Below are 19,443 nucleotides of genomic sequence, written 5' to 3'. Positions count from 1 at the left end.
GTGCGGGGATCGCTGGGCGGCACGGACTTGGAGGGCCGAAAAGGCCTGTTTCCGGCTGTATATATATGATATTATATGATATTGGGTACATGTCTCCTGCCTCTAACGTGTCCAACCCCTTAATAATCTTATACGTTTAGATAAGATCTCCTCTCATCCTTCTAAATTCCAGTGTATACAAGCCTAGTCGCTCCAGTCTTTGAACATATGGAAGTCCCGCCATTCCGGGAATTAACCTAGTAAACCTACGCTGCACGCCCTCAATAGCAAGAATATCCTTCCTCAAATTTGGAGACCAATACTGCACACAGTACTCCAGGTGCGGTCTCACCAGGGCCCTGTACAACTGCAGAAGGACCTCTTTGCTCCTATACTCAACCCCTCTTGTTATGATGTATAGGTCCTGATGTATAGGTCCTGTAGGGGGGCGAGTGTAGTTCCCATGGTGCGTTCTGCCGAACGCACTACTCTCTGCAGGGTCTTCCTGTCCTGGGCAGAGCTGTTCCCAAACCAGACTGTGATGTTGCCGGACAGGATGCTCTCTACAGCCCCAGAGTAGAAGCATAGGTATCTGTAACTAAACGAGCTGCCTGTCTTTCTACACGTTCGATGGTTAATCTCACCCCTCCCACTGCATCCATCACCACCATCTTATCTCCTGCCCATAAGCCTTCCCCTTGCATTCTTGCCCAGAGGATAAACAACACCATTAGCGGGCCACTCTGAGCTTGGCGGAAGTGGAGCGTCAGCATTCTTAAAGTGCTGAAGCTAAATAAACTTCCACGGTTCTCCTTCAGAAACCCCTTCCTGCGTTTCCAGGCCCTTCTGCTGCCTCAGGAATCAGATTTTAGATTTTCTTTTTTGATTTAGAGATACAGCGCGGAAACAGGCCCTTCGGCCCACCGGGTCCGCGCCGCCCAGCGATCCCCGCACACTAACACTATCCTACACACACTAGGGACAATCTTTTTTTTTTAAACACATTTACCCAGTCAATTAACCTACAAACCTGCGCGTCTTTGGAGTGTGGGAGGAAACCGAAGGACTCGGAGAAAACCCACGCGGGCCACGGGGGAGAACGTACAAACTCCGTACAGACGGCGCCCGTAGTCGGGATCAAACCCGAGTCTCCGGCGCTGCATTCGCTGTAAGGCAGCAACTCTACCGCTGCGCCACCGTGACACTCAGTGAGGTACAGTTGAGTATAGGGACCACACGAGCACAGATTAGATCATGCACATAATCTTTACGCTGGGCGCTTTAGGCTACACACGCCAGACGCGTACAGAAGTTGGGAGGTCATGTTGCACTTGTATACACCGACCATCCATGACATTATGGCCACTGACAGGCGAAGTGAATAGAAACATGGAAACATAGAAAACAGGTGCAGGAGAAGGCCATTCGGCCCTTTGAGCCTATACGCACCGCCATTCATAGTTCCAGAACAAGGGGTCACAGTTTAAGGACAAGGGGGAAGTCTTTTACGACCGAGATGAGAAAGTGTTTTTCACACAGAGAGTGGTGAATCTGTGGAATTCTCTGCCACAGAAGGTAGTTGAGGCCAGTTCATTGGCTTTATTTAAGAGGGAGTTAGATGTGGCCCTTGTAGCTAAAGGGATCAGGGGGTACGGAGAGAAGGCAGGTACAGGATACTGAGTTGGATGATCAGCTATGATCATATTGAATGGCGGTGCAGGCTCGAAGGGCCGAATGGCCTACTTCTGCACCTATTTTCTATGCTTTCTATGTTTCTATAGTGATCATGCCTGATCATCCATAATCAGTAACCCGTGCTCTAATTCATCCAGTGTTTTGGCTTCCACTGCCCTTTGTGGCAGAGAATTCCACACATTCACAACTCTCTGGGTGAAAAAGTTCCTTCTCACCTCAGTTTTAAATGGCCTTCCTTTATTCTAAGAAGAATAAAAGAAGAAGGATCTCGACCCAAACGTCACCCATTCCCTCTCTCCTAGATGCTGCCTGACCTGCTGAGTTACTCCAGCATTTTGTGATACCTTCGATTTGTACCAGCATCTGCAGTTATTTTCCTACATCCCTTTATTCTAAGACTGTGTGTGGCCCCTGGTTCTGGACTCGCCCAACATTGGGAAAAAATTTCCTGCATCTAGCTTGTCCAGTCCTTTTATAATTTTATACGTCTCTAAAAGACCCCCCTCTCATCCTTCTAAACTCCAGTGAATACAAGCCTAGTCTTTTCAATCTTTCCTCATATGACAGTCCCGCCATCCCAGGAATCAGTCTCGTGCACCTACGCTGCACTGCCTCAATTACAGGGATGTCCTTCCTCAAATTAGGAGACCAAAACTGTACATAACATTGACAGATACAATGGCACATGTCGAGGGGTGGGATATATTAGGCAGCAAGTGAACAGTCAGTTCTTCAAGTTGACATGTTGGATGCAGGAGAAATGGGCAGGAGTAAAGACCTGAGCGACTTTGACAAGGGGCCAAATTGTTCTGGCCAGATGAATCGGTCAGAGCATCTCTGAAAGAGATGGAAGTTAGGAAAAGGGGACGTACAACAAGATCTGGGTGTCCGAGTGCATCAGTCACTGAAAGGAAGCATGCAGGTACAGCAGGCAGTGAAGAAAGCCAATGGTATGTTGGCCTTCATAACAAGAGGAGTGGAGTATAGGAGCAAAGAGGTCCTTCTGCAGTTGAACAGCGCCCTAGTGAGACCGCACCTGGAGTACTGTGTGCAGTTTTGGTCTCCAAATTTGAGGAAGGATATTCTTGCTATTGAGGGCGTGCAGCGTAGGTTTACTAGGTTAATTCCCGGGATGGCGGGACTGTCATATGTTGAAAGACTGGAGCGACTAGGCTTGTGTACACTGGAATTTAGAAAGATGAGAGGGGATCTTATCGAAACGGATAAGATTATTAAGGGGTTGGACACGTTAGAGGCAGGAAACATGTTCCCAATGTTGGGGGAGTCCGGAACCAGTGGCCACACACAGTTTAAGAATAAGGGAAAGGCCATTGAGAACGGAGATGAGGAAAAACTTTTTCACCCAGAGTTGTGAATCTGTGGAATTCTCTGCCTCAGAAGGCAGTGGAGGCCAATTCTCTGAATGCATTCAAGAGAGAGCTAAATAGAGCTCTTAAGGATAACGGAGTCAGGGGGTACGGGGAGAAGGCAGGAACGGGGTACTGATTGAGAATGATCAGCCATGATCACATTGAATGGCGGTGCGTACAGGCTCGAAGGGCCGAATGGCCTCCTCCTGCACCTGTTGTCTATTGTCTGTTGACTGGATTGTCTGTTCCAGATGCTACGGTCAGGCAAGCGCCTCCGCTGTCACGCTGTGAAAATGGAAAGGATGGGACGTGGTTTTTTTCCCACAGGCCATCAGGACTGTTAACTTTTATAACTCCAGGGACTAAATTTTGTCTTCTCTGTATTAACTTTAATTATATGCTGTAACGGTAATTCTTTTTTGTGCAAAATCCGCAGGCATTTGCCACTTTCATTTCACTGCACATCTTGTATATGTTTGTGACAAACAAACTTGACTGGAGGGGCCGAATGGTCCCCCGACGTCGGTCGACGCCGTGACGTCACTGGATGGGGGGCGGTGACGTCTCGGAGGGCGGGCACGGCCGTGCGCGGTGACGTCATGCGCAGGGCGGAGGCGGCGGCGGGTTGGGCCGCCATGTTGGTGAAGGAGGGTCGCCGGGCCGCCGTTCGCCACGAAAACGGGCCCGTTAAAGCCCTCAGACCGCGCCCGCCTTCCCAAATCCGCTTTCCACCGGATCGCCGCCTCATCTTTTTTTATTTTTAGCGGGAGTAAAGCGTGCGAATACATGTACATGGCGGCGGCCGGGAACGCCCGGATCGGCCCGGCCGGCGTCTGGGAGGACCGACTGCAGCGCCACCCGGCGCCTGGGAGGACCGGCTGCAGCGCTACTCGGCGCCTGGGAGGACCGACTGCAGCGCCACCCGGCGCCTGGGAGGACCGGCTGCAGCGCTACTCGGCGCCTGGGAGGACCGACTGCAGCGCCACCCGGCGCCTGGGAGGACCGTCTGCAGTGCTACTCCGCGCCTGGGAGGACCGGCTGCAGCGCCACCCGGCGCCTGGGAGGACCGACTGCAGCGCTAATCGGCGCCTGGGAGGACCGACTGCAGCGCCACCGCGCGCCTGGGAGGACCGACTGCAGCGCCACCGGGCGCCTTGGAGGACCGACTGCAGCGCCACCCGGCGCCTGGGAGGGGTAAGTGAGGCACTGAGCCAGAGAGACAAAGAGATACAGAGACACACAGTCACATAGAGATACAGTCACGTCGAGACAGAGATATGAAGACACAGAGACATAGAGATATATAGTCACAGAGACACAGAGACAGAGAGACACAGTCACTGAGAGACATAGAGACACATAGTCACAGAGACACGGAAACGGAGACATAGTCACAGAGACACAGTCACATCGAGACACAGAGACAGAGATATGGAGATACAGAGACATAGTAGACATAGAGACAGAGACATAGGGACAGAGACATAGTCACTGAGACACATTGAGATACAGAGACAGAGAGATATAGAGACACAGTCAATGAGAGACATAGTCACAGAGACATAGAGACACATAGATACCTAGACATAGAGACACAGATACAGAGATACAGAGACAGAGAGACATAGTCACAGAGACACAGGGATATGGGGACACAGAGATATTCATGCAGATATGGAGACATATTCACTGAGAGACACAGTCACATAGAGATACATAGTCACAGAGACACAGGGACAGAGAGATACAGTCACATCGAGACATAGAGATACAGAGACAGAGAGACATGGTCACAGAGACACAGGGATATAGAGACGCAGCCACTGAGAGACACAGTCACTGAGAGACATAGTCACAGAGACACAGGGATATGGAGACATAGACACACAGGGATATGGAGATACAGAGACACAGAGATATAGAGACATAGAGATATAGAGACACAGTCACGTAGAGATATAGATACAAAGACACGGGGATATGGAGACATAGAGATATAGAGACACAGTCACTGAGAGACATAGTCACAGAGACATAGAGATACGGAGATACAGAGACAGAGAGACACAGAGACAGAGAGATACAGAGACAGAGAGACACAGTCACATAGAGACATAGTCACATGGATATGGAGACATAGAGATACAGTCACTGAGAGACACAGTCACATAGAGATACATAGTCACAGGGATATGGAGACATAGAAATAAACAGACATAGAGACACAATCACTGAGAGACATAGAGATACATAGTCACAGAGACACACAGTCACAGAGACACACAGTCACAGAGAGACACAGTCACTGAGACACACGGTCACAGAGACACACAGTCACTGAGAGAGACACAGTCACTGAGAGAGACACGGTCACAGAGAGAGACACAGTCACTGAGAGAGACACAGTCACAGAGAGAGACACAGTCACTGAGAGAGACACGGTCACTGAGAGACACAGTCACAGAGAGAGACACAGTCACTGAGAGAGACACAGTCCCAAAGAAGCATTGAGATAGTCATAGAGATATGGAGACACATTCACTGAGACACAGAGACATAGAGATAGAGAGATGGTCACAGAGACACAGACACTGAGAGACAGAGACATAGGGACATAGAGACAGTCACAGAGAGATAGTCACAGAGAGATAGTCACAGACACAGACATAGAGATAGTCGTAGAGATATGGAGACACAGTCACTGAGACAAAGAGATAGAGAGATAGTCACAAAGAGACACAGTCACTGAGAGACAGAGACATAGAGAGACAGTCACAGAGAGACAGTCACAGAGAGAGACAGTCACAGAGAGACACAGTCACTGAGAGACACAGTCACAGAGACATAGAGAGACAGTCACAGAGAGAGACAGTCACAGAGAGAGACAGTCAGAGAGACAGTCACTGAGAGACACAGTCACAGAGAGACACGGTCACAGAGAGACACGGTCACTGAGAGACACGGTCACTGAGAGACACGGTCACTGAGAGACACGGTCACTGAGAGACACGGTCACTGAGAGACACAAAGTCACTGAGAGACACAAAGTCACTGAGAGACACACGGTCACTGAGAGACACACGGTCACTGAGGGACACACGGTCGCTGAGGGACACACGGTCGCTGAGGGACACACGGTCGCTGAGGGACACACGGTCGCTGAGGGACACACGGTCACTGAGGGACACACAGTCACTGAGAGACACACGGTCACTGAGAGGCACAGAGACATAGGGACATAGAGACAGTCACAGAGAGATAGTCACAGAGAGATAGTCACAGTCACTGGGAGACACAGTCACTGAGACACAGAGACATAGAGATAGTCACAAAGAGACACAGTCACAGAGAGAGACAGTCACAGAGATACAGAGACAGAGAGACACAGTCACTGAGAGACACAGTCACAGAGAGAGACAGTCACAGAGATACAGAGACAGAGAGACACAGTCACTGAGAGACACAGTCACAGAGAGAGACAGTCACAGAGATACAGAGACAGAGAGACACAGTCACAGAGAGACACAGTCACAGAGACACGGTCACAGAGAGACACAGTCACAGAGAGACACAGTCACAGAGAGACACAGTCACAGAGAGACACAGTCACAGAGAGACACAGTCACAGAGACACGGTCACAGAGAGACACAGTCACAGAGAGAGACAGTCACAGAGAGAGACACAGTCACAGAGAGACACAGTCACAGAGACACGGTCACAGAGAGACACAGTCACAGAGAGAGACAGTCACAGAGAGAGACACAGTCACAGAGAGACACAGTCACAGAGACACGGTCACAGAGAGACACAGTCACTGAGAGACACAGTCACAGAGAGACACAGTCACTGAGAGACACAGTCACTGAGAGAGACAGTCACAGAGAGACACAGTCACAGAGAGACACAGTCACTGAGAGACACAGTCACAGAGAGACACAGTCACAGAGAGAGACAGTCACAGAGAGACACAGAGACAGAGAGACACAGTCACAGAGAGACACAGTCACTGAGAGACACAGTCACAGAGAGACACAGTCACTGAGAGACACAGTCACAGAGATACAGAGACAGAGACACAGTCACAGAGAGACACAGTCACAGAGAGACACAGTCACAGAGAGACACAGTCACAGAGAGACAGAGACAGAGAGACACAGTCACAGAGAGACACAGTCACAGAGAGACAGAGACAGAGAGACACAGTCACTGAGAGAGACAGTCACAGAGAGAGACAGTCACAGAGAGACACAGTCACAGAGAGAGACAGTCACAGAGACACAGTCACAGAGAGAGACAGTCACAGAGAGACACAGTCACAGAGAGAGACAGTCACAGAGACACAGTCACAGAGAGACACAGTCACAGAGAGAGACAGTCACAGAGAGACACAGTCACAGAGAGACACAGAGACACAGTCACAGAGAGACACAGTCACTGAGTGACACAGTCACTGAGAGACACAGTTACAGAGAGACACAGTCACAGAGAGAGACAGTTACAGAGAGACACATTCACAGAGAGAGACAGTCACAGAGACACAGTCACAGAGAGACACAGTCACAGAGACACAGTCACAGAGAGACACAGTCACAGAGACACAGTCACAGAGAGACACAGTCACAGAGACACAGTCACAGAGACACAGTCACAGAGACACAGTCACAGAGACACAGTCACAGAGAGACACAGTCACAGAGAGACACATTCACAGAGAGACACAGTCACAGAGACACACAGTCACAGAGAGACACAGTCACAGAGACACACAGTCACAGAGAGACACAGTCACTGAGAGACACAGTCACAGAGAGACACAGTCACAGAGAGAGACAGTCACAGAGAGAGACAGTCACAGAGAGAGACAGTCACAGAGAGAGACAGTCACAGAGACACAGTCACAGAGAGACACAGTCACAGAGACACAGTCACAGAGACACAGTCACAGAGAGACACAGAGACACAGTCACAGAGACACAGTCACAGAGACACAGTCACAGAGAGACACAGAGACACAGTCACAGAGACACAGTCACAGAGAGACAGTCACAGAGACACAGTCACAGAGAGACACAGTCACAGAGACACAGTCACAGAGACACAGTCACAGAGACACAGTCACAGAGACACAGTCACAGAGAGACACAGTCACAGAGACACAGTCACAGAGACACAGTCACAGAGAGACACATTCACAGAGAGACACAGAGACACAGTCACAGAGACACAGTCACAGAGAGACACAGTCACAGAGACACAGTCACAGAGACACAGTCACAGAGAGACACAGAGACACAGTCACAGAGACACAGTCACAGAGACACAGTCACAGAGACACAGTCACAGAGACACAGTCACAGAGAGACACAGAGACACAGTCACAGAGACACAGTCACAGAGACACAGTCACAGAGACACAGTCACAGAGACACAGTCACAGAGACACAGTCACAGAGAGACACAGAGACACAGTCACAGAGACACAGTCACAGAGAGACACAGTCACAGAGACACAGTCACAGAGACACAGTCACAGAGACACAGTCACAGAGACACAGTCACAGAGAGAGACAGTCACAGAGAGACACAGTCACAGAGAGACACATTCACAGAGAGAGACAGTCACAGAGAGAGACAGTCACAGAGAGAGACAGTCACAGAGAGAGACAGTCACAGAGAGAGACAGTCACAGAGACACAGTCACAGAGAGACACAGAGACACAGTCACAGAGACACAGTCACAGAGAGACACAGAGACACAGTCACAGAGACACAGTCACAGAGAGACACAGAGACACAGTCACAGAGACACAGTCACAGAGAGACACAGACACAGAGACACAGTCACAGAGACACAGTCACAGAGAGACACAGTCACAGAGACACAGTCACAGAGAGACACAGTCACAGAGACACAGTCACAGAGAGACACAGTCACAGAGACACAGTCACAGAGACACAGTCACAGAGACACAGTCACAGAGACACAGTCACAGAGACACAGTCACAGAGACACAGTCACAGAGAGACACAGTCACAGAGAGACACAGTCACAGAGAGACACAGTCACAGAGAGAGACAGTCACAGAGAGACACAGTCACTGAGAGACACAGTCACAGAGAGACACAGTCACAGAGAGAGACAGTCACAGAGAGAGACAGTCACAGAGAGACACAGTCACTGAGAGACACAGTCACAGAGAGACACAGTCACAGAGAGAGACAGTCACAGAGAGAGACAGTCACAGAGAGAGACAGTCACAGAGAGAGACAGTCACAGAGACACAGTCACAGAGAGAGACAGTCACAGAGAGACACAGTCACAGAGAGAGACAGTCACAGAGAGACACAGTCACAGAGACACAGTCACAGAGAGAGACAGTCACAGAGAGACACAGTCACAGAGAGACACATTCACAGAGAGAGACAGTCACAGAGAGAGACAGTCACAGAGAGAGACAGTCACAGAGAGAGACAGTCACAGAGAGACACAGTCACAGAGACACAGTCACAGAGAGAGACAGTCACAGAGAGACACAGTCACAGAGACACAGTCACAGAGACACACAGTCACAGAGAGACACAGTCACAGAGACACAGTCACAGAGAGAGACAGTCACAGAGAGACACAGTCACAGAGACACAGTCACAGAGAGACACAGTCACAGAGACACAGTCACAGAGACACAGTCACAGAGAGACACAGAGACACAGTCACAGAGACACAGTCACAGAGACACAGTCACAGAGAGACACAGAGACACAGTCACAGAGAGACACAGTCACAGAGACACAGTCACAGAGACACAGTCACAGAGAGACACAGTCACAGAGACACAGTCACAGAGACACAGTCACAGAGAGACACAGAGACACAGTCACAGAGAGACACAGTCACAGAGACACAGTCACAGAGACACAGTCACAGAGACACAGTCACAGAGACACAGTCACAGAGACACAGTCACAGAGACACAGTCACAGAGAGACACAGTCACAGAGAGACACAGTCACAGAGAGACACAGTCACAGAGAGACACAGTCACAGAGAGACACAGTCACAGAGAGACACAGTCACAGAGAGAGACAGTCACAGAGAGAGACAGTCACAGAGAGACACAGTCACAGAGACACAGTCACAGAGAGACAGAGACACAGTCACAGAGAGAGACAGTCACAGAGAGACACAGTCACAGAGACACAGTCACAGAGACACAGTCACTGAGAGACACAGTCACAGAGACACAGTCACTGAGAGACACAGTCACAGAGACACAGTCACAGAGAGACACAGTCACAGAGACACAGTCACTGAGAGAGACAGTCACAGAGAGAGACAGTCACAGAGACACAGTCACAGAGAGACACAGAGACAGAGAGACACAGTCACAGAGAGAGACAGAGACAGAGAGACACAGTCACAGAGAGACACAGAGACAGAGAGACACAGTCACAGAGAGAGACAGTCACAGAGAGACACAGTCACAGAGAGACACAGTCACAGAGAGAGACAGTCACAGAGAGACACAGAGACACAGAGACAGAGAGACACAGTCACAGAGAGAGACAGTCACAGAGAGAGACAGTCACAGAGAGACACAGTCACAGAGAGACACAGTCACAGAGACACAGTCACAGAGACACGGAGACACAGTCACAGAGACACAGAGACACAGTCACAGAGACACAGTCACTGAGACACAAAGAGACATAGAGATAGTCATAGAGATATCGAGACACGGTCACAGAGACACGGTCACAGAATTTCTGTACCCCAATATTATACACACTCCCTCATCCCCACCGGTACTGTACCCCAGTGTTTTACACACACACACACACACACACACACACACACACACACACACACACACACACAGATCCGTCCCCACCGTTACTGTACCCCAGTGGTACACTGTACCAACACATCAATTTTTGACGTTTTGATTTGTTATTCTAGTGCACAAATCGACTCGACGATCACAAAATGCAGTGGTGTCTGAGGTTATTGTTAATCGTCACATCCAAGCCAGATTTTAGTTATTATTTTATTAAATTAGAAGTTGTTTGATCACAAAAATCAAAACAGAAGGCGGGGGTTTTCGGTCCTGGAAGACACAATTGATAAATGTATTGATATGCGTACTCACGACTTTTTTAATGCACAAAGAAAGCACTGGCTGTTCCCATGTAAAGCATCTGACAATTTCACCAGCATCTCGCAATGTGCCACAGGGAAGTGTTAATAAACGTTGTCAAACAGTGCACCTCGAGAGTCACCAGCATTAAATTATGCTTACTTACTCCAGTTTATTAGGTGGCGCAGCGGTAGCGTTGATGCCTGACAGCACTTACTTTGATCCTGACTACGTCTGCTTATCTGTACGTAGGTTTGTACGTACTCTCCTTAACCGCGTGGGTTTCCTCCGAGAATCTTGACACCCCTAAGATGCAATGGTTTGAGCTCGATAGAGCTCTTAAGGATAGCGGAGTCAGAGGGTATGGGGAGAAGGCAGGAACGGGGTACTGATTGAGAATGATCAGCCATGATCACATTGCATTCAAGAGAGAGCTAGATAGAGCTCTTACGGATAGCGGAGTCAGGGGGTATGGGGAGAAGGCAGGAACGGGGTACTGATTGAGAATGATCAGCCATGATCACATTGCATTCAAGAGAGAGCTAGATAGAGCTTTTACGGATAGCAAAGTCAGGGGGTATGTGGAGAAGGCAGGGACGGAGTACTGATTGAGAATGATCAGCCATGATCACATTGAATGGCGGTGCGTACAGGCTCGAAGGGCCGAATGGCCTACTCCTGCACCTATTGTCTATTGTGGGTTAATTGGCTTGGTACAAATGCAAAAAAACTGTCCCTCGTGTGTAGGATAGTGTTAATGTGTGCGGGGATCGCTAGTCGGCGCAGACTCGGTGGGCCGAAGGGCCTGTTTCCGCGCTGTATCTCCGAAGTTTAAAGTAAAGTAAAATAAAGGACTCGGAAACATGACGTTGTGGAGGAACTCAGCGGGTCAGGCAGCATCTGTGGAGGGAATGGACAGGCGAAGTACCGGGACTCTGAAGAAGGCAACTGTCTGAAGAAGGGACCCGACCCGAAACAAAACCTGTCCGTTTCAGTCCACAGATGCTGCCTGACCCGCTGAGATGTTACTATTGAGGGCGTGCAGCGTAGGTTCACCAGGTTAATTCCCGGAATGGCGGGACTGTCATATGTTCAAAGACTGGAGTGACTAGGCTTGCATACACTGGAATTTAGAAGGATGAGAGGGGATCTTATCGAAACGTGTAAGATTATCAAGGGATTGGACACGTTAGAGGCAGGAAACATGTTCCCACTGTTGGGGGAGTCCAGAACAAGGGGCCACCGTTTAAGAATAAGGGTGAGGCCATTTAGAACGGAGATGAGGAAAAACTTTTTCAGTCAGAGAGTTGTGAATCTGTGGAATTCTCTGCCTCAGAAGGCAGTGGAGGCCAATTCTCTGAATGCATTCAAGAGAGAGCTAGATCGAGCTCTAAAGGATAGTGGAGTCAGGGGGTATGGGGAGAAGGCAGGAACGGGGTACTAATTGAGAAAGATCAGCCATGATCACATTGAATAAGGATAAGGATAAGGGGGAAGTCTTTTAGGACCGAGATGAGAAAACATTTTTTCACACAGAGAGTGGTGAGTCTGTGGAATTCTCTGCCACAGAAGGTAGTTGAGGACAGTTCATTGGCTATATTTAAGAGGGAGTTAGATGTGGCCCTTTTTGCTAAAGGGATCAGGGGGTATGGAGAGAAGGCAGGTACAGGCTACTGAGCTGGATGATCAGCCATGATCATATTGAATGGCGGTGCAGGCTCGAAGGGCCGAATGGCCTACTCCTGCACCTATTTTCTATGTTTCTATGTTTCTATGAATGGCGGTGCGTTCAGGCTCGAAGGGCCGAATGGCCTCCTCCTGCACCTGTTGTCTATTGTCTATTTAGAAAACTCAGAGCTTGGATGTACAGCATGGAAACAGGCCATTCGCCCCATTGGGATCATGTTGACCATCGATCACACTAGTTCTATGTTATCCCACTTTCACATCCAGTCCCTACACACTAAGGACAACTTACAAAGGGCCAATTAACGTACAAATCAACACATGTATAGGACGTGGGAGGAAACCGGAGCACCCGGAAGAAACCCGCGCGGTCGTGGGGAGAACGTACAAACTCCTCACGGACAGCACCTGAGGTCAGGATCGAACCCGGGTCACCGGCGCTGTGAGGCAGCAACTCTATCAGCTGCTCCACCTCTAGTGCCTGCCTCTAGTTGTGAGAAACATTTTACAGAAACCTTTAATAGAAATCAGGGTACAAAGCCTTCACGCACTTTGTCATAGTCATGGAGTGATACAGCGTGGAAACAGGCCATTCACCACACTTGCCCACACCGGCCAACATGCCCCATCTACACTAGTCCCACTTGCCCACACTGACCAACATGCCCCATCTACACTAGTCCCACTTGCCCACACCGGCCAACATGCCCCATCTACACTAGTCCCACTTGCCCACACCGGCCAACATGCCCCATTTACACTAGTCCCACCTTTGCCCACACCGACCAACATGCCCCATCTACACTAGTCCCACCTTGCCCACACCGACCAACATGCCCCATCTACACTAGTTACACCTGCCCACACCGACCAACATGCCCCATCTACACTAGTCCCACCTTTGCCCACACCGGCCAACATGCCCCATCTACACTAGTCCCACCTTGCCCACACCGACCAACATGCCCCATCTACACTAGTCCCACCTGCCCACACCGACCAACATGCCCCATCTACGCTAGTCCCACCTGCCCACACCGACCAACATGCCCCATCTACACTAGTCCCACCCAACCACCATGACCAACATGCCCCATCTACACTAGTCCCACCTGCCCACACCGACCAACATGCCCCATCTACACTAGTCACACCTGCCCACACCGACCAACATGCCCCATCTACACTAGTCCCACCTGCCCACACCGACCAACATGCCCCATCTACGCTAGTCCCACCTGCCCACACCGACCAACATGCTCCATCTACACTAGTCCCACCCAACCACCATGACCAACATGCCCCATCTACACTAGTCCCACCTGCCCACACCAACCAACATGCCCCATCTACACTAGTCCCACCTGCCCACACCGGCCAACATGCCCCATCTACACTAGTCCCACCCGCCCACACCGACCAACATGCCCCATCTACACTAGTCCCACCTGCCCACACCGGCCAACATGCCCCATCTACACTAGTCCCACACGACCACACTGACCAAGATGCCCCATCTACACTAGTCCCACCTGCCCACACTGACCAACATGCCCCATCTACACTAGTCCCACCTGCCCACACCGACCAACATGCCCCATCTACACTAGTCCCACCTGCCCACACCGGCCAACATGCCCCCATCTACACTAGTCCCACCTTGCCCACACCGGCCAACATGCCCCATCTCAGCGGGTCAGGCAGCATCTGTGGAGGGAAACAGACAGGTGATTTTTCGGGTCGGGACCCTTCTTCAGACAGTTGCCTTCTTCAAAGTCCCGAAACATCGCCTGTCCATTCCTTTTCACAGATGCTGCCTGACCCGCTGAGTTCCTCCACAACGTCATGTTTCCAAGTCCCATCTACACTAGTCCCATCTACACTAGCCCCTAGTGCAGGAGTCCCATTCGGCCCTAGTGGAAACATCATGGTTCATTAGTTGTCTCTGTGGTTCATGCTTTGTCCCAGTGGTTCATGAGTTGTCTCCATGGTTCACAAAGAGCTAAATCTTGCTCTCTCTTTTGAAAGCATCCAGAGAAAATCGTCCTCCGCTGCCTTCTGAGGCAGTGAATTCCACAGATTCATAACTCTCTGACTGAAAAGGTTTTTCCTCATCTCCGTTCTAAATGGCCTACCCCTTATTCTTTTTTTACGACTGAGATTAGCAGACAGTTATTTAAATTATATTTTATTTAAATTTTAACAGAACCCATACGTTATACATTTTACATTCCTTAGTAAACAATAGTCACTGACCTATAACTTCGATTATACACGTATTGTTCTGTATTTTCTCCCCTCCCTCTTAAACTGTGGCCCCTTGTTCTGGACTCCCCCAACATTGGGAACATGTTTCATTGCCTCTAACGTGTCAAACCACTTAATAATCTTATACGTCTCGATAAGATCCCCTCTCATCCTTCTAAATTCCAGTGTATACAAGCCTAGCCGCTCCAGTCTTTCCAAGATCAGCCAAGATTGAATGGCGGTGTGGACTCGATAGTCCTCCAGATCGTTCGATTCTCAAAGAAAGAAAACAGCACAGTCGTTAGAAACATAGACGATAGGTGTAAGAGTGGGCCATTCGGCCCTTCGAGACAGCACCACCATTCAATATGATCATGGCTGATCATCCAAAATCAGTACCCCGTTCCTGCTTTCTCCCCATATCCCTTAATTCCGTTAGCCCTAAGAGCTAAACGTAACTCTTGAGAACATACAGTGAATTGACCTCCACTGCCTTCTGTGGCAAAGAATTGCACAGATTCGTAACTGTCTGCTAATCTCAGTCGTAAATGGCCTACCCCTTATTCTTAAACTGTGTGACCCCTGGTTCTGGACTCCCCCCCAATATTGGGAAACAAGAGACTGAACTATTTACAAAGAAGACAATTTAATGTTCAGAAGCGACACTTGGGCGTTGGGAGGGCGATGCCGTACCCCGAAATAACTGGCCGTGGTTTTGTGGGGGGTGATTGGGGAATAACTGTAAACCACCTCAATATATCCGTGACCCCCAAATGTGTCATGGCAAAAGGATTTGAGTATACGAGCAGGGTGGTTCTGCTGCAGTTGTACAGGGCATTGGTGAGACCGCACCTGGAGTATTGTGTACAGTTTTGGTCTCCTAATCTGAGGAAAGACATTCCAGCCTTAGAGGGAGTACAGAGAAGGTTCACCAGATTGATTCCTGGGATGGCAGGACTTTCATATGAAGAAAGACTGGATAGACTCGGCTTGTACTCGCTGGAATTTAGAAGATTGAGGGGGGATCTCATAGAAACATATAAATTTCTTAAGGGGTCGGACAGGCTGGATGCTGGAAGATTGTTCCCGATGTTGGGGAAGTCCAGAACCAGGGGTCACAGCTTAAGGATAAGGGGGAAGTCTTTTAGGACCGAGATGAGAATTTTTTTTTTCACACAGAGAGTGGTGAATCTGTGGAATTCTCTGCCACAGAAGGTAGTTGAGGCCTGTTCATTGGCTATATTTAAGAGGGAGTTAGATGTGGCCCTTGTGGCTAAAGGGATCAGGGGATATGGAGAGAAGGCAGGTACGGGATACTGAGCTGGATGATCAGCCATGATCATATTGAATGGCGGTGCGTACAGGCTCGAAGGGCCGAATGGCCTACTCCTGCGCCTATTTTCTATGTTTCTACGTGTCTGCTTCCCGGGAAAGCAGGAAGGTAGGATGCTCGTTCAACGTCACCAGCTGGTAACAAGGGAAAAAATATATAACTTTAATAAAACTTTATTACAAAGGCCTGTTTGCAAGTGGTGCTTCGTTGGCAATGTGCCACGTTGTGGGGGAGGGGTCGGTGCGCGGAATTCCCGACTGCCATCGGACTAGCACCGACCAACCATCTCAACGCCACAGCGGCGAGCCACAACGGTGTACGATTTCAGCAGGAGATAGACGTCCAGGAGCGAGAATTCCAGCAGGTTTCTTCGTGGATAGGGTGGGGCGGGGTGTGGTGCAAAATCACGCCCGCACCAACCACCGTATGTCCGCTGGAGATAAGGTACAAGGAAAAGGTTTAGTTCAGAGTCGAGATACAGCGCGGAAACAGGCTCTTCGGCCCACCGGGTCCGCGCCGCCCAGCGATCCCCGCGCACTAACATAACCCTACGCACACTGGGGTCTTGTGTGTACCCCATTCTCCGGCCTTCGCCCGCACCAGTTAAGAATCTATCTACCTCTGCCTTAAGTATATCCACTGACTTGCCCTGCACACTTTGTCCTACGTAAGTGATAGGAGCAGAATTAAGACCTTCGGCCCATCGAGTCCACTCCGCCATTCAATCTTGGCTGATCTATCTCTCCCTCCGAAAACCCCCATTCTCCTGCCTTCTCTCCATAACCCTTGACGCCTGCACTGACGAAGAATATTCTTACGAGGGTGTTGCCAGAACTAGAGGGTCTGAGCTACAGGGAGAGGGTGAGTAATGTGGGACTCTATTCCTTGGAGCGCAGGAGGATGAGAGGTGATTCTGTGGCAATGAATTCCACAGATTCACCACTCTCTGTCTAAAAAAAATCCTCCTCATCTCCTTCCAAAAGGATCGTCCTTTAATTCTGAGGCTATGACTAGTCCTAGACTCTCCCACGAGTGGAAACATCCTCTCCAACATCCCCTCTATCCAGGTCTTTCACTATTCTGCACGTTTCGATGAGGTCCGCTTTCATTCTTGCCAAAGAGGGAGTACAGAGAAGGTTCACCAGATTGATCCCTGGGATGGCAGGACTTTCATATGAAGAAAGACTGAATAGACTCGGCTTGTATTCGCTGGGATTTGGAAGATTGAGGGGGGATCGTATAGAAACTTACACGATTTTTTAAGGGGTTGGACAGGCTAGATGCAGGATGATTGTCCCCGATGTTGGGGAAGTCCAGAACAAGGGGTCACAGTTTAAGGATAAGGGGGAAGTCTTGTAGGACCGAGATGAGAACGTTTTTTTTCACACAGAGAGTGGTGAATCTGTGGGATTCTCTGCCACAGAAGGCAGTTGAGGCCAATTCTGTGAATGCATTCAAGAGAGAGCTAGATAGAGCTCTTAAGGATAGCGGAGTCAGGGGTATGGGGAGAAGGCTGGAACGGGGTACTGATTGAGAATTATCACATTGAATGGCGTTGCTGGCTCGAAGGGCCGAATGGCCCCATCCTGCACCTATTGTCTATTGTGATTCTGTGGCAATGAATTCCACAGATTCACCACTCTCTGTCCAAAGAAATTCCTCCTCATCTCCTTCCAAAAGGATCGTCCTTTAATTCTGAAGCTATGACTAGTCCTAGACTCTCCCATTAGTGGAAACATCCTCTCCAACATCCACTCTATCCAGGCCTTTCATTATTCGACACGTTTCGATGAGGCCCGCCTTCATCCTTCTAAACTCCAGCGAGTACAGGCCCAGTGCCGACAAACGCTCGATTACTTGGTTCGATACACCAAAGTTTAGGTGGCACAGTTACCTGAATATTTTTTTAAATGTTCACATTCTGGATATACACACCTCGGTTACTCTGTGACTTACAACAGGACGAATAGTGAGCGGCCTGGATAGAGTGGATGTGGAGAGGATGTTTGTCCAAGAGTGGGAGAGTCTAGGACCAGGGGGCACAGCCTCAGAATTAAAATGACGCTCCTTTAGGAAGGAGATGAGGAATTTCTTTAGTCAGAGTGTGGTGAGTCTGTGGAATTCATTGCCAAAGACGGCCGTGGAGGCCAAGGGATATTTCTAAGGGTAATTGAGTGATACAGTGGGGAAACAGGTCTTTCGGCACAACTTGTCCAGACCGTCCAACATGCCCCATCTACCTGCATTTGGTCCATATCCCTCCAAACCTGCCCTGCCCATGTACTTGTCAAACTGCTTCTTAAACATTGGGATCGTCCTTGCCTCAGATTCCTGTTAAATCTTTTTTTTTTTTTTTTTTAATTTTTGAAAAGCATATGTACAAATAGAAATAAAAAACACATTTGTTACAGAGTTCTTACATAGCTTCAATTTTTAAATTTTTAAAGAGAGAAAATAAAAAATAATAATATAAAGAAGAAAGGAAAAAAAACAAAAAAAAAACAAACAAAAACTATAAACTATTGGGAAGAGAGAATAAGAGGATTAAAAAAAAAGATATAACTATAAAAATTAAAGGGAGTAGATCCGGGAGACAATAACCACAGTTGTACATCTAACCCCTAATTCAAGTTTCAACTTTTAATTTTAAATTTTTATTTTAGTCCTGTTAAATCTTTTCCCCTTCACCTTGAACCCGTGTCCTCTGGTCCTCGATTCCCCTACTCTGGGCAAGAGACTCTTTGCATCTACCCGATCTATTCCTCTCATGATTTTAACAACCTCAAAAGATCGCCCAGATATTAGATATTCAGATTCAGATATTATCTGAATGGTGTCAAGTTAGGAACAGGAGACGTACAACGAGATCTGGGTGTCCTAGTGCATCAGTCACTGAAAGGAAGCATGCAGGTACAGCAGGCAGTGAAGAAAGCCAATGGAATGTTGACCTTCATAACAAGAGGAGTTGAGATTAGGAGCAAAGAGGCCCTTCTGCAG

At 49.1% G+C, this 19,443-nt stretch overlaps 1 protein-coding gene across 1 annotated transcript in view; it reads right to left on the bottom strand.

The window, feature by feature from the left end:
- Window positions 1-15,037: 15,037 nt before the first annotated feature.
- The window catches only part of LOC144612180 (cell adhesion molecule CEACAM5-like), a 56,765-nt gene continuing 52,359 nt past the window's right edge, over window positions 15,038-19,443 (bottom strand). The window contains exon 9 of the mRNA XM_078431739.1: window positions 15,038-16,879. The gene's annotated coding sequence lies outside the window, so the exon portion shown is untranslated. The remainder of the gene's footprint in view (window positions 16,880-19,443) is intronic.

The sequence above is a fragment of the Rhinoraja longicauda genome, chromosome 43 (genome assembly GCF_053455715.1).
Source record: "Rhinoraja longicauda isolate Sanriku21f chromosome 43, sRhiLon1.1, whole genome shotgun sequence".
NCBI lineage: Eukaryota > Metazoa > Chordata > Chondrichthyes > Rajiformes > Arhynchobatidae > Rhinoraja > Rhinoraja longicauda.
The sequence above is the reverse complement of the archived record's forward strand: the minus strand, read 5'-3'. Positions and strand labels throughout refer to the sequence as shown.